We start from the raw sequence: 13,565 nt of genomic DNA, 5'->3' as shown, positions 1-13,565 counted from the left end.
CATTGAAAAAATGCGGAAGGCTCGTTAAGGAACACTTATTGAGAGCGCCTGCGTGGGGAGGCATATTTGTTTAGGTACGTTTTAACTGTTGTCATGTGGAACCTAATTTGAAGAGATGTCAGGTATGCTTCGTGATAAAGTATGTGGTTGGCTACAAATTTCGGAAGGCAGAGACATAATCGTAGCGTCTCACGTTCTAAAGTTAAAAGCTGGCGTAATTTATAAATGGCTTCCCCAGAGAACAATACACAGCCAAACTCTAACATTGGGTGGACGTACATACAATAGATCATTAACAAGGTTTTCCTATACGCATTCCAAACCGACTTCTGCTGATTCGCTTTAACAAACCAACTACACTTGAACCTTTGGCTGCTATATACTGAATGTGCGAGATCCAATTAAGCTTAGCTGTGTATATTTTGCCTAGATATCTCAATGAATTTACCTGAGGAATATAGGCCTCTCCATACGTTAGTGAAATACGTGCAGGAAAAGTTAGTGGGAAAGTAAGGAGGGCATTTTTGTTAACATTCAAAGTCAAACTCAGACCATTAAGCCATATTTCAATGTCATCCAAGTATGCCTGTAGAATGTTGTACAGCGAATGTATATCGCTGGAAGAAGCAAAGAATGCAATGTCGTCTGCGTACACGTACGCTTGCACATCGTCACGCAGAGGAATTGAGCTTAATAAAATATGAATAAAATGGGCGAGAGAACTGGCCCTTGAGGCACTTCTCTTGTTTGTCGGTATGTTTAAGAAGAAGAGTCGTTTTGCGAGCAATAAAATGTTCGTCCACTTAAAAAATTTTGTACCCATCCAACTATATACTCGGCAACCTTGACGCTTCGTAGATTACTAATCAATATAGTGTGTTCTATGCTGTCATATGCCTCAGCAATATCCAAGACCACTGGAGCAGCGTATTGGTTTTTGTGGAAAGCAAGCCCAATAATTCTACTTTCTAAGTCAACATGAGCACACCATATCGAACAGCCCGGCCTGAATCCTATTTGAGATTTGCTTAAACAATGATTTACTTCATTCCATTCTTCAAGATGTTTATATAATAATTGCTCAATTCGCTTTACGAGATTCGAAGTGAGGGAAATAGGCCGCATGCTATCTATGGCATAACCATGCAGCGCACTGTTTTTTCAACAGTGGTACACTTTTGGACGCTTTCCAATCTGAATGAATCCATGCGTTCCCTATATAAAAATTTATAAAGGTAAGGACATCATTGGGGGATAAACTAAACGTAATTTTCATCACGGCTGTAGAGATATCAGGTCCCGGTGATGAATCCTGGAGTGTCTTTACTATACCTCTGTGTATTCTTCTAATGTAACCACGTTATGTTCGTTAGCTTTTTCTGTAACAGGTATATGGTAAGGTAACACTGACACTCGAGCCATTTCGCAACTGTATCAAGTGACTGTACTTATTATGCGGACGATAAAAAGGTTGATTATAAATTTATTGGTAGCGGGACCATCTTTTTTTGTTGAAGGAAACTAAACAGGGCTTTATGTTTTGTCTCTGACAAATATATGTACCGTTTGGAGTTGTAACTATATTTTGCTTTCTCAATCTTAAATGTAGCAGAAGCATTCTTGTAGACTGTCCGGTTATGTGGGTACTAGTGGTAAAGTAATTTCTTCCAAGCGGCTTGATGTCGCCTATAGTCGCGATCACAGTCCCAATTCCACCGTGGCGAGTAAGCTTCACCTTTAGTAGGTTGCACAGTGAATTTAGGTTTTTTGTTGTACTGTCACGTAATAGAATACATAAATTTGAGCACATATAAATGGTCACTTAGTCCCGTCTGTTCATTCAGAAGGGATTGTAATGAGTTCTTAAATTTACTATAGTTACCATAATTTCGAACTTGTTTATTTCAAGTAGCTGGGAACATTACTTCAAAAAGTATTGGTACGTGATCATTCTTTGTGCCCGAAGTGATAGCAGACCAGAACGAGATGACACAGCCATCACTTGCAAACGTCAGGTCGTTCACTGAACGTGACAGGCCAAATACATAAGTGGGGGTTTTCGAATTTACAGAATAAAAATCATTCAAAGGGGTCTATTTTAACAGCCTTGTACTACAGGCATCAGATCGGTAACCCAAAATTATGTGGTGAGAGTTGCAATCGCCTGCTAGGATAATATTCTTTGTGCATGCTGCTACTGCGGAATCAAGGTAATTGGCAGTCATCCCCCCAGTAGGACTTTAAGTGCAGGCTGTGGGAAACGGCGTATATCCTGGAATAGTCACGTCTAGTGCCAAAATTTCACTTTCTGTCGATAATGACTTATGGACAATTTTCGCTCTATGACAAATGTCCTTAGCAATAAAACATGTCCGGCCCCCTCTACAAGAACAACGATCTGAACAAAAGCATTGATAGTTATTTATATTAAAATTTTTTTTCTGTAGTAAGCCAAGTTTCTTGCAATAAATATAAATCAGGTAAAGGTCTATGCAAAGTTGTCACAAATCAGTTGCTGCAGCGAAAGTTGATCGATAATTCCACTGCAATACTTTTACTGAACCTATGCTGATATAAACCAGCGATTTCCACAGCTTTCTGAAGAGTGCTGTCTTTTAGGAAGTCTTTCTTCGTTCGAGGACTGTTTTCTGCACACTCGTTTGTTTTCATTCTATGTATAAGAGAATAGACTTCGGGGAACAAAGAGTGGCCCGTCGTTTGCTTCCTGTAATGTCCAAATTCATGGCATCTGATCTTGTTGAAATGGTCTCTGGATTATTACCACCCTGCTCAATGCGAGATGTTGCTGGCTAATCCTTCTCAAAACCTCCAGATTCAGCTTCTCTCGCAGGCTCTTCATGAATTTCCTCCGGACTACGTGGGCCACCTGATTCTCTTGCAGTTGACCCTGCAACTGGCAAGGATTGTGACATGTGCTCCGTAATTACTTGCCCAATTGTCTCCGAAAGGTGCGAAAAAAGTGCGCTTAGTGTCTTTGACATAGTCTTCTCATCAGCAGCAGCCATCATCTCACTTAAAGTTTAATCCATGGCTTGTGAATGCTTAGCAGCAGCTTCAGCGTATATGTGAGATCTCTCTAACACAGTAGCTCAATCTTCATGGCGAGAACATCGCTTCTTGTCAATAATTTCTAAATGTTGAAGCTCTTGAGCTCTAGCCATGCAGTTTGCGTGATCGGCCAGGTGGGAACCCTGACAAAGGCAGCATCTTTCGCCCCGAGAAGTACATTTCTTGGCGTCATGATTTTCTCCGCATACGCGGCACAGAGGCATCCTTTAATTGAGTGACCATAACGTCAACACTGAACACATTGCAGCGGACGGTGTGCAAGTGCCTCAACTCTCTATGTAGGGGCCATGTCTTAATTTCTGTGGGCCTATTTATCCCTGCAAATGTCGCAAGACTCGTGAGCAGCGGTACACTGATCTGGCCCCGGCAGCAGAAAACAATTCCAAAACCTCTGAAGCGCTCAAACTGGAGTCAACTCCGCGAACTAAACCTTTAACGCACGCAAAATGGGCAGGAATAAATGGGCTCACCGGATGTGAGGCAAAGGTAGAGCACTTTAACAGGTCTGATACACAGGCCTGGTCTGGAGAGCAACAGAAAGAATGCCGCCTCTGCCGAACTTTCGGACATCAATGATTTGCCGATAGTAAGAGGTCGCTTTCCTCAGTTCCTTCTGAATTACATTTGGGTTCTTCAAGCGGATAGTTCACCCTTGGTCGGCACTAGCGCAACTGGAACACTAGTGGGGACCGCTGCGCAAAAAAGCCTCCGCAGGCTTGTCATTAGTTGGAAGAGAGGGCGTCCAGAGGGAACACCTCTGGCCAAGAGAAGAAAGAGACATAATGTACTCACAGTACGAGCAGAACAGGAAGTTGTGAAAAATCAAACAAAATCACAAAAATACTGCCGCCCACCCCGAGACCGAAACCCCGCAAAAAGATTGCGCCAAACCACCAGTGCGTGCAAGTCTGGCGTTTTTTTTTCTTTTGCCAACAAGTAGAACGTTCTAGCCTTATATGTATAGCCTCGCTATCTAGGTCACTATAGCCTCACTGTAAAAGTGACGTTTGAGTGATACAAAGTGCAAGCTTAAGTAGTGGTTTCTGCGTTCGTGATGTGTTATATGCGGCTGCAGGACTGTAACTATAGAGGGATGTTGAGGGCGTTCTGACACTCCCCTGAAACGTTTTGACCCTTGAACTTATCGGATTATACTGAAATATTTACACGCCTTTTCATCAACCACCAGTTGCCAAAGCTTGCCTACTCTAAACCACCCCCCGAAAAAAAAATTCTTGAGTACGGCACTGGATGGCTGAATGTGGGAAAGTGAGTTTTGACATACGACAACGCCAAGGGAAAGTAAGTACTATATAGAGTGCTTATTTGGGTCGAATGAATAGTACATGTTCATGAAAATGAGAAACGGTGCGAACAAGAGAATGAAGACAAGAGGTAGGCCTAGCACTGTCAAAACTTTATTCAGCACAAGGAAACATATGTATACACATGGGTTATGAAAAGATGTCGGGGAAGGAACAGACGTGAATAAAACACTCAAGCACATATATCGCTTGTTTTTTTCCTTCTTTTTTTGTCGATGCAGTGGGCCTCGTGTACTTCACGGGCTCGTAAAAACGTTTGGTCCATCTGTTGTTTTGTCCAGTGGTTCGCGTTTTTTTCTCGTTTCCTTGAAAATCAATACATGATCTCATCGCTGGTCAACTCGTGCACGTAGTAAACTTCGGCTTTTATACAGGCACACTAGAGGGCCCGTAGACGACCCAGAGGTCGCAGTTTACTCGTGTTACAGTTGTGCACGACCAAGTCTACAAAGAACACATAGCCGTAAGAATTTTTCGAAGTGGTGCCGTAATCACGCCGACACGCGTCTTTGATGATACAAACGGAGACCATGGTTTCGCCTTATCCTTCGTTCGTCGGCTCGTCCCTCCTCCTCCTAGCCGAGTGCTCCTCCTCACCACGTGAGTATGAAGAGCGGCAAGCGAGTGGCAAGGCACTGCGCCGTGTCGCCTTATGGAAGACAGAAATTAGGTGCCTTTCTTCTTTCTTCAAGAACCACAACCACCACCACACACGGGTCTTGTAGATGACGAGCAGACGATGTGTTGATGTCACGGCGAACACCCCAAGGGCTGATCACTGCTGAGCACTGCCGCGTTTGGTATTGTCGATCGTTTCAATGCGTTTTCAACTCGATGAGCACGTTTACTTGAAAATTAAAAAAAAATTGCCGGAGGCAGTTCAGGGGCCCTTCAAATCAAGAGGGTCTACCTACAATTTAAAAGGGTCACTTCTTAAAATAAGCTTAAAAAATAAATGCCCACGCATTCTCGGCATCTAAAATTTGTCGCGAAGCAGTGAGGCAGCCAATGAAATATTTTCTTTTTTTTGCTTTTGGCAAGCGCTGAAAGATGGTTCGACGAGTGTTTATGTGAGTATCGTTTAAGGCACACTGGGTACTGTACGATGGCGTATAAAGGGTCCGACGTAGCGTGGGAACTCACGTTAGATATACGTCAGTTTCGTATATCCACGAAGAGCACGTTACGGTGAGATTATCTGCATACGTCATGTAGTTGTCGTAGGTGTTTTCACACTGCGGTTCACTATAGCTTGAAGACTTATATAAATGTAATGTATCTTAGATTGGTACAAAAGCGCATTGTAGACACTGCTGCCCCAAAGCACTGTCATGACATTATGCTCTTATAAGGCCTCCTTTCCAAGCAGTTTGAAACACGGCAGTGGCTCTGTGGTGGAATACTTGACTGCCATGCACGATTCCCCGGTTTGATTCTGACTGGAGCTCGGCTGCTGACCCGCAGGTCACGGGATCGAATGAATGAATGAATGAATGAATGAATGAATGAATGTTCTTCATTTCACACATATCTTAAACAGAATATGCACAAACTGTATGATCCCTCAGTCAAGGCTAGTATGGGTCCCATTGAAAGCGTACATAGCATAAACTGTAATATTTCTAATTATTATAGGCACAAGTAAACAATTCAAATTTGATATGATCATACAAGAAATAATGGTTATATGGAAACAACAGTCACTTGAATTCGATAGAGCAGACAAAAAAAAAGGAAGTGAATAACCCATATTTAACACAAAATTTGATCAATTATAGGCGTACAGAAGTACAGAATGAATCCTGTAGTTCCAAGTAACAATAATAGTTATTATATCCTGGCCGCGGCGACTGCATTTTCGATGGAGGCGAAAATGCTAGAGACCTGTGTGCTTATAGATTTAGGCGCACGCCAAAGAAACCCACCTGGTTGAAAGTTCCGGAGCCCTCCACTACGGCTTCTCTCAAAATCATATATGCTGGTTTTGGTACGTTATTAGTATTCAACAGTTATTAGTATTCTGGCTCGAGCTGTGATTTTTTTTTATTATTTTGCTTCGATCTGGATATTTAACTCACTGACACGCGCTCCTTTACACTTTCGGGTTAAGATTTGCGAAGTCTGGGTCCTTTACACCTTTACAGACCTGCGGAGCACACCATGGACCGTGATGAGGTATAGAACATCTGATTTGGCCATGCGCACTCACAGTTAAGACAGCATTTGAGTTCGATCAACCAAAGGATCTAGCAGGTTTTAGAACAGGCTACTCAACAATCAACGGCATTGACACTATCAACCAGGTGATAGAGAAATGATCAAAATACACCCGCCCACTGTGGCCTTTGATTCAGTAGAAATGTCCGTCTTCATGCAGACATTGCGGAACCAGGACCTCGAAGAAGCGTATATAAACATCCTGGAAGAAATCTACAGAGGATCAGTTGCCACAATACCTTTTCATAAAGAAGTCGACAGAATAATAGTAAAGAAGGGTGTAAGACAAGGGGATACGACCTCCCCAATCCTATTTACCGCGTGCTTATACGAGGTTTTCAGAAGCCTATAAAACGGGAAGACTTAAGGATACGAGTTAATGGAGAGAACCTTAGTAACCTGCCCTTCGCCGATGACATTGCATTGCTCGGTAGCTCAGGGGACGAATAGATGAATAGCAACATCACGGCTCACGCGAAGAACTGTGAGCTGCGGCACTCGTCTGCATCGACTTCCTGTTCGACATGCCGCGCCGCCCGACGGCCACTATTACCAGTGCCGTCACCTTGTTTGTTCCACCTAGCACTCGCGGAAGGCTTTTCTAACAAACTGCCACATAATGTATTGGAGGGTTACACAGCTTAGATGAATAACGAATGCAGTCACTACAAACAGTCAAGATGCATGCACCTCCGGGCACAAGAATATTCTTTTGCGGCAAATGGTGTTCTTGCGCATATCTCCTCGCATAGAAATATTTTTCTGCGCATCATAGAATCATGAAACATCCGTTCATTTTTAGATGCGGAAGCATCTTATACTCGCGTCTTGTAGTGCGCCGTCCGCGCCGTCCGCACCGCTTCTCGAACATTCGACAGCTGACGCGCGCGCATGCGCCGTCGCGCCGTCGCCCACTCTTCCACCATCTGTGCATCCCTTCCTCCTCTACACACCGCGCGCGCTTCACTCCTCCACCATCTGTGCACCCTTCCTCCTCTACACACCGCGTTCGACATCTACAATTCTCCTGATTCTCCAGTGGACGCGCATGTGGCGTCGCGCTTCGAGAACATTCAACAGCTGACAGTGCATGCGCCGTCGAGCTGTATATATACTCAAGGTCGGCGCTCGCTCGCCCAGTTGCCGCTCGTCGGTTGGTTTGTACGGCGCGTCGACGTCCAAGGTCGCGGTGAAATGAATTCCAACGAATCCACAAACACAATGATCGACGTCCCTTCGACCAGCGCCGCCCTTTCGCATACGTGTGTACGTGTTCACTCATTTAACACCCCCTCCTACAACCACGTTAACCAATTTAGCCATCGACCCAAGTAAGTCGCAATTTAACACCCCATTTCACAACCACGTTAACCAATTTAGCCATCGACCCAAGTAAGTCGCACTTTAACACCCCGTTAACCAATTATATGCTCCGCATCCTCCTCAGTGTTCCCCCGAGGGAAGCTGCGGGCAATTTTTTTTCATATTGCTTATTTGTAGAGTTATTTATTTATTTCTGTGTTACGAACGTCCCATCTTGTGTTCAATGTAAGGAATGAGAAAGGTAATCTGTTCTTTATTCTAAAAATGAAATGGGCTCGCAGTTTTGTGGCTTTTTTCGCATCTTGATCTCCCTTTACGTGTCGTTTGTCTCACATTTAGACATTAATTGTGTTTCAATACATGCTCAATGTACATTTGTTAAACATAGCCCTTAGGGATATCCGCCGGAGTACAACACAGCCGTTCGGTACTTCACGCTTGAAAGTATGACATAATAGCCCTACTGAAACGTTCCGTATGCGATGTCCAATAATTTCGTATGCTTCCATAAGAATCTTACGGAAATATATGGTATGGGATCTAGAGACCCCGTACCATGCAACTTGTTGCTTCGAAAGAGACTCCGACCGTTTTATGTCGTGCGATACTTTTATATGAGCAGTCGTTTTGTGCCATAAACCTTTCACGCGCTCAGCGGTTTCCATAAATTTGACAGACAGTAGGTGATAAACGATATGCTGTGAAAATATACTGTATCGGCGTACTTGATGGGGGCAGAGTACGCGTACTTACATTGTCAACGAACGTTTGTTGACATTCGGCAGCATGAGCTTACATGTATGAGTGATTTTGAAGTGGCCCCCATTTGTGGTGTAAAATACTAAATCAAGGTGATTTTGCAAAAGATTACTGCGTGTTTCAAAGCAAAAACGTGCTCGCAACTCGCCTCTCATCATTCCTCGTGTTAGCTCTTTAATTCGTTTTCTGAAATGCGCGACGTATCATGTATCATTCGCAAAATAATTAAAAAAACAACCATTGGACAAGCGGCAACAAACGTGTCGCCAATTTGCACTTGTTTCCTTCCCCACTACACTGCGCAGCATGGCACCTTGAAACAGCGAAGAGGTATGCCTCGAACCAGAAGTACCGCAGCAGACGATGCGCCGTTTTGCTATCCACCTATTGATATTCATGGTTACTTAGTTGGACGCTGATAGCAGCAAGGTTGGGCTTAAAATAAATATGCAAAAAACGGAAGTAATGTACAACAATCTTGGAAGAGAACAGCGCTTCGAGATAGGTAATAATGCACTGACTGGTACATTGCCACTATATTTCAAGAAGAAGGTATATATCTGCTATATCTTGCCGGTGCTTACCTCTGGAGCAGAAACCTGGAGGCTGACAAAGAGGGTTCAGCTTAAATTGAGGATGACGCAGCGAGCGATGGAAAGGAAAATGACAGGGGTAACCTAAAGAGCTATGAAGAGAGCAGAATGGGTCAGGGAACACACCAACGGTTAGCGATATCATAGTTGAAATCAAGAAAAAGTGGTGATGGGCTGGGCACATAGCACGTTCATTGACAGGATAACCGCTTGTCATTAAGGGTAACCAACTGGATTCGCAAAGCAAAGTGGGTGAGGGCGAGACAGGACGTTTCGTGGGCAGACGAGATTAGGAAGTTTGCGGGTGTTAAGTGGCAGCAGCAACCACAAGAGCGAGTTGATTGGCGGAAGATGAGAGGGGTCTTTGTCCTGCAGTGGGCGTACTCGGGCTGATGATGATGATTATGATGATTATATTGATGATTGCTAAAAGGCCAACGGCACATGTAACATCGGCTGCACGCCGACATGACCACTCTACGGAATGTAATAAAGTCATACCATAAAGCACAGAAAGCTGTCGCAATGTAGGGTAGTCAAAGTGGCCTGTTTCGAGTGGTCGCCTGACCCGTGCGAAGGAGTGTCAAGAAGCTGCTCCGCACACCTTATTCCCCTTACCCCTTTATACCATTTCGTTCTCAACAGTGGCCAATGGTCGTCTTTTTCTTTATTGAAGGCCACTTTGATGAATTCATTCCCACAATGCTCAAACATTCACATCGGTTCGCATCTCGTAATGTGCATTGAGAAGACCGATGTTGTTTAACACCTCGTGATGTGCACTATAAAAGGCGTAATTGCATCTTTTGTTCATGATGCCGAGAACGCTATTTTTGTGTGAGAGCCTTTCTTTATTTAATCAAGGTTGGTTACTATATAAATATCGGTGCTGTATGAACTGTGTACAGGTGTGTTGGGTCCTCTGTCAGGCTAATTTGCTTTTAGCCCCAACATCTTTTTGTTCGATGGACAAGGAAACAATAAAAAGATTCTTTTTGAAATTAAAATTGAATTTATTGCACAGCGTAGAACAGCAAAAATTGCTTCCTATTTTTGTCTTGCTACAGATATCGTGACAGAGTGGCACACGAAACAAGCAAGACCACTGTCCTAGTTTCTTCGCATGCGTGATCCCCGTCGGGTCAAAGTTCATCTCCGCCTATGAGCCGGGTGGACTGAGTTATCAAAGAGGCACGATCGGCTCACAAAATGAGCCCGAGGAATGACGGGTGTTGGGACCTAGGAAAGAAGACGAAGCGAAAGGCTGACCCACTAGGCACGTGTTCTCTTACTTCGCATTTTCTCTGTCGACAGCGTAGTTGTGTCCAGTACGCACTGAGTTTTTATTGCCATGCGCTACAGGATCGGCTATGTCGTGCCACAACTACAGAGCCACTGTACCACAACGAAGCACTTTTGATGGACACAGTTTTATATTCTCAAAATCTCGAAACCCCACTATTTCTTTCGTTTCGCTCACCAAGTCTCGCGCTTGCTGCCTAACAAACAAAAAAGTTCCCTATATCTTATAAACAAAAAAGAGAGAAAAAAAAACCGAAGTGCCTACAACAGGCCCAAAGGCCGTACGTGATCTCGACACCAAGGTCGAACGAAGGATGATGGCTCTCAGAAACCTGCCAGATCCATCCCGAAAGGCACCAAACACGAGTGGATCACTAAGCACTTTCGTTGCACCGTACAAATGCTATAGGGGGCTGCGAACGAAAAATAGGAGCGCATCGAAATTTTGGAAGAGCCGGAGAAGCAGAAATCGCCACGTCCGAGATGCAAGAAGTCTGGAGGAGCAACAACAACGTGCTTCGGTAATGCGTGCCGGGAGGCCATTTATTTATCCCGCGCCTCGTGAGTGGCAGCTCGGAGTCTCGAAGGGTTCGAGTAGAAAAAGGTCGGCGCTAAGAGGACGGAGGAGGGAGGGTCGACTGCGAAAACAGGCTTTGACAAAACGGCATCACGGAGATTACTTTTAGCGGTTGACGGGCTGCGGCGATGGCGAGTGCACAGCTTGAGTGAAGTAAAAAATAAAAAAATAAAACGCGTAATCGAGTTTTGAGGGCACCGCTGGCATGATAGAAACTTGGTAATGGACAACCAACACTAAACCAACTCTAAAAAAAAATAGAAATAAAGTATGAAATCGAGGCAAAAATGAAGCGAGGGTGAAAAGGATCTGGCGTCAGTATGAGACGTGAAGAGGTGGTCACGCGGCGTCCCGAAGCTGGACCCGGAAGGGCACCGCCGAAGTGGCGTACTGCTCGTTTGAGCCCTTCGCGAAACCATCTCGTGGCGTCAGAGCTTGGCAGTGCCGACAGAGAGAGTTGGACGCTAGAAAGGGCGGCGCGGGGTAGTTCTTTTTTTCATATTCCTTTTTTCTTATCCCTCCTCTTCTTCTTCCATCTTCGCTCTCCCGAAGATAACCGCATGTATGTGCCGCATTATTTCTTTGCGGACGCATATATATTGGACGAGCATGTTCCGCTCCTGACCGCCACGCCACCTGCGACTGACTTCTGAAACGTGTGGTCCGTTTAATCGTGTGCTCTCTTTTTCCTTTTTTTTCTGCCTCTCCTTCTTGATTTCTTTATACTTCTTGTGCCACGCGTGAGAGAACATTCCTTCCTTGTAACTCCGGATTTTGCCCCTTTATCTGTTCGTTCCGTAACTTGGGCTTTGTACGAGCTGCTTTTCATTCCCGAACTTATATGATTTTTTATTAAATATTTACCGTCGTTTACCGCTCCGCAAAGGCAGCCGAAGGGTCGGAGGAGGGGGTTCGGACGAGGGCGAGAAGGCGGCGACTGTAGTTTCGATTGGAAATGCCGAAAGAAATAAGCTTTCTGGGAAGAAGCGACGCGATATTGGTTTTTCTCGGACAACACTGCACGAACGCATGGTGTATATACACGTGCGCACGCCGTGTGTACGCTATCGGGGTAGAAAAAAACGAAAACAAAATGAAATAAAGGAAGCACGGTGGCGCGTATAAGGTTCGCAAGGACGCCCGGAAGGTATAGATGGTTTGCGCGCGAGAGGGCGTGGAGCCGCAAGAATTGAGAAATACGACGATAGCAATAATAATGGCAATAACAATAATAACGCCGGAAGGCCCTGTCTGTGCGCAAACTTTGCTCGGTGAAATCCGTTTAGGGACGACGCTGCTCGCCATGTGCACGAGCCTGCAGCACTTTAGCTGAGCGAAAAAAAAAAACACACACAAAGAAGAGATACGCTGAGGAAAAAAAAGAATGAGGGAAAAAAAACGAGATATAGATATGATAAGCAGATAAAATGCGGAAGCTAGCCTGCGGCAGGCAGGCGGGCTGGTTGACGTTAAACGTTATAAAAGCCGGCCCCTTTGCTGCCTGTGGCTCGTTCTTACGCCGTATTCTGCGCGTTGCATGTGCGCGACAGACGAACACGCCGCCAAGACTCGCGTGCTCAAGGATTGTGAATTTTGGCTCAGGCAGATCCTTACTTCATTTTTTTTTTGAAGTACAAGAAGAAGGGCAACTTTTTTCTTATTCTTATACTTACCGTAGCCTCTTGTGACACGGCGGGCATGACGCGTATAGTTTGCGAGCACCCAATGGCCGATGAAGGCAGGACGTGTGCGCGCGCATTGTTGCAGCAAATTGAATCCGCGACAGTGGATGGCGGCGCGCGTGGGTGCCTGTGTGTGTGTACCACCTTTTCAACGTTAGCAAACGGGACCTTGGGGGCGTCGGATATGCGTCGCTTGTTGCTGCACGGCTCGTGGGTGGGAGGGGCTCTTTTCGATGCTTCTGTTGTGCTCCCGCTGTTGCCAGACGTTTCTCGTACGCAGCTGCGGCCAGCTCGCGGTCCTCTCTCGCACGAAGGAGCCGCGACAGCTCGGTAACGCACGTCGCCGTTTTTCACAAATAACATCGCGACGTCAGCTCTCTACCGCGGCTGCTATAGAGTATGAAGAATGTTATAACACTGTCACAAGGGAAGGCTTCGTGGCGTATACGGATTGTCTACGAATTATTGGAACTCATTTTTGGCCTAGTGTGTTAGGTCTTTACAGATATAGGCCACAAAGATGACGCATTATTGACAGAGTAGGAGAACATCTGATATATATAAAGAAAAACAGGAGAAGCAACCATACCATTATTGACAAGATAGTCATGGGTTTCATCAGTCATTCATGTTCGTCATACAGTTATGGTACGCCATACCAATTTTGGTACAAATTCCATTAAAGATACTTTCTGGA

Source organism: Rhipicephalus microplus, chromosome 4 (genome assembly GCF_043290135.1).
Source record: "Rhipicephalus microplus isolate Deutch F79 chromosome 4, USDA_Rmic, whole genome shotgun sequence".
Lineage (NCBI taxonomy): Eukaryota > Metazoa > Arthropoda > Arachnida > Ixodida > Ixodidae > Rhipicephalus > Rhipicephalus microplus.
This window is presented reverse-complemented; position numbering follows the sequence as displayed.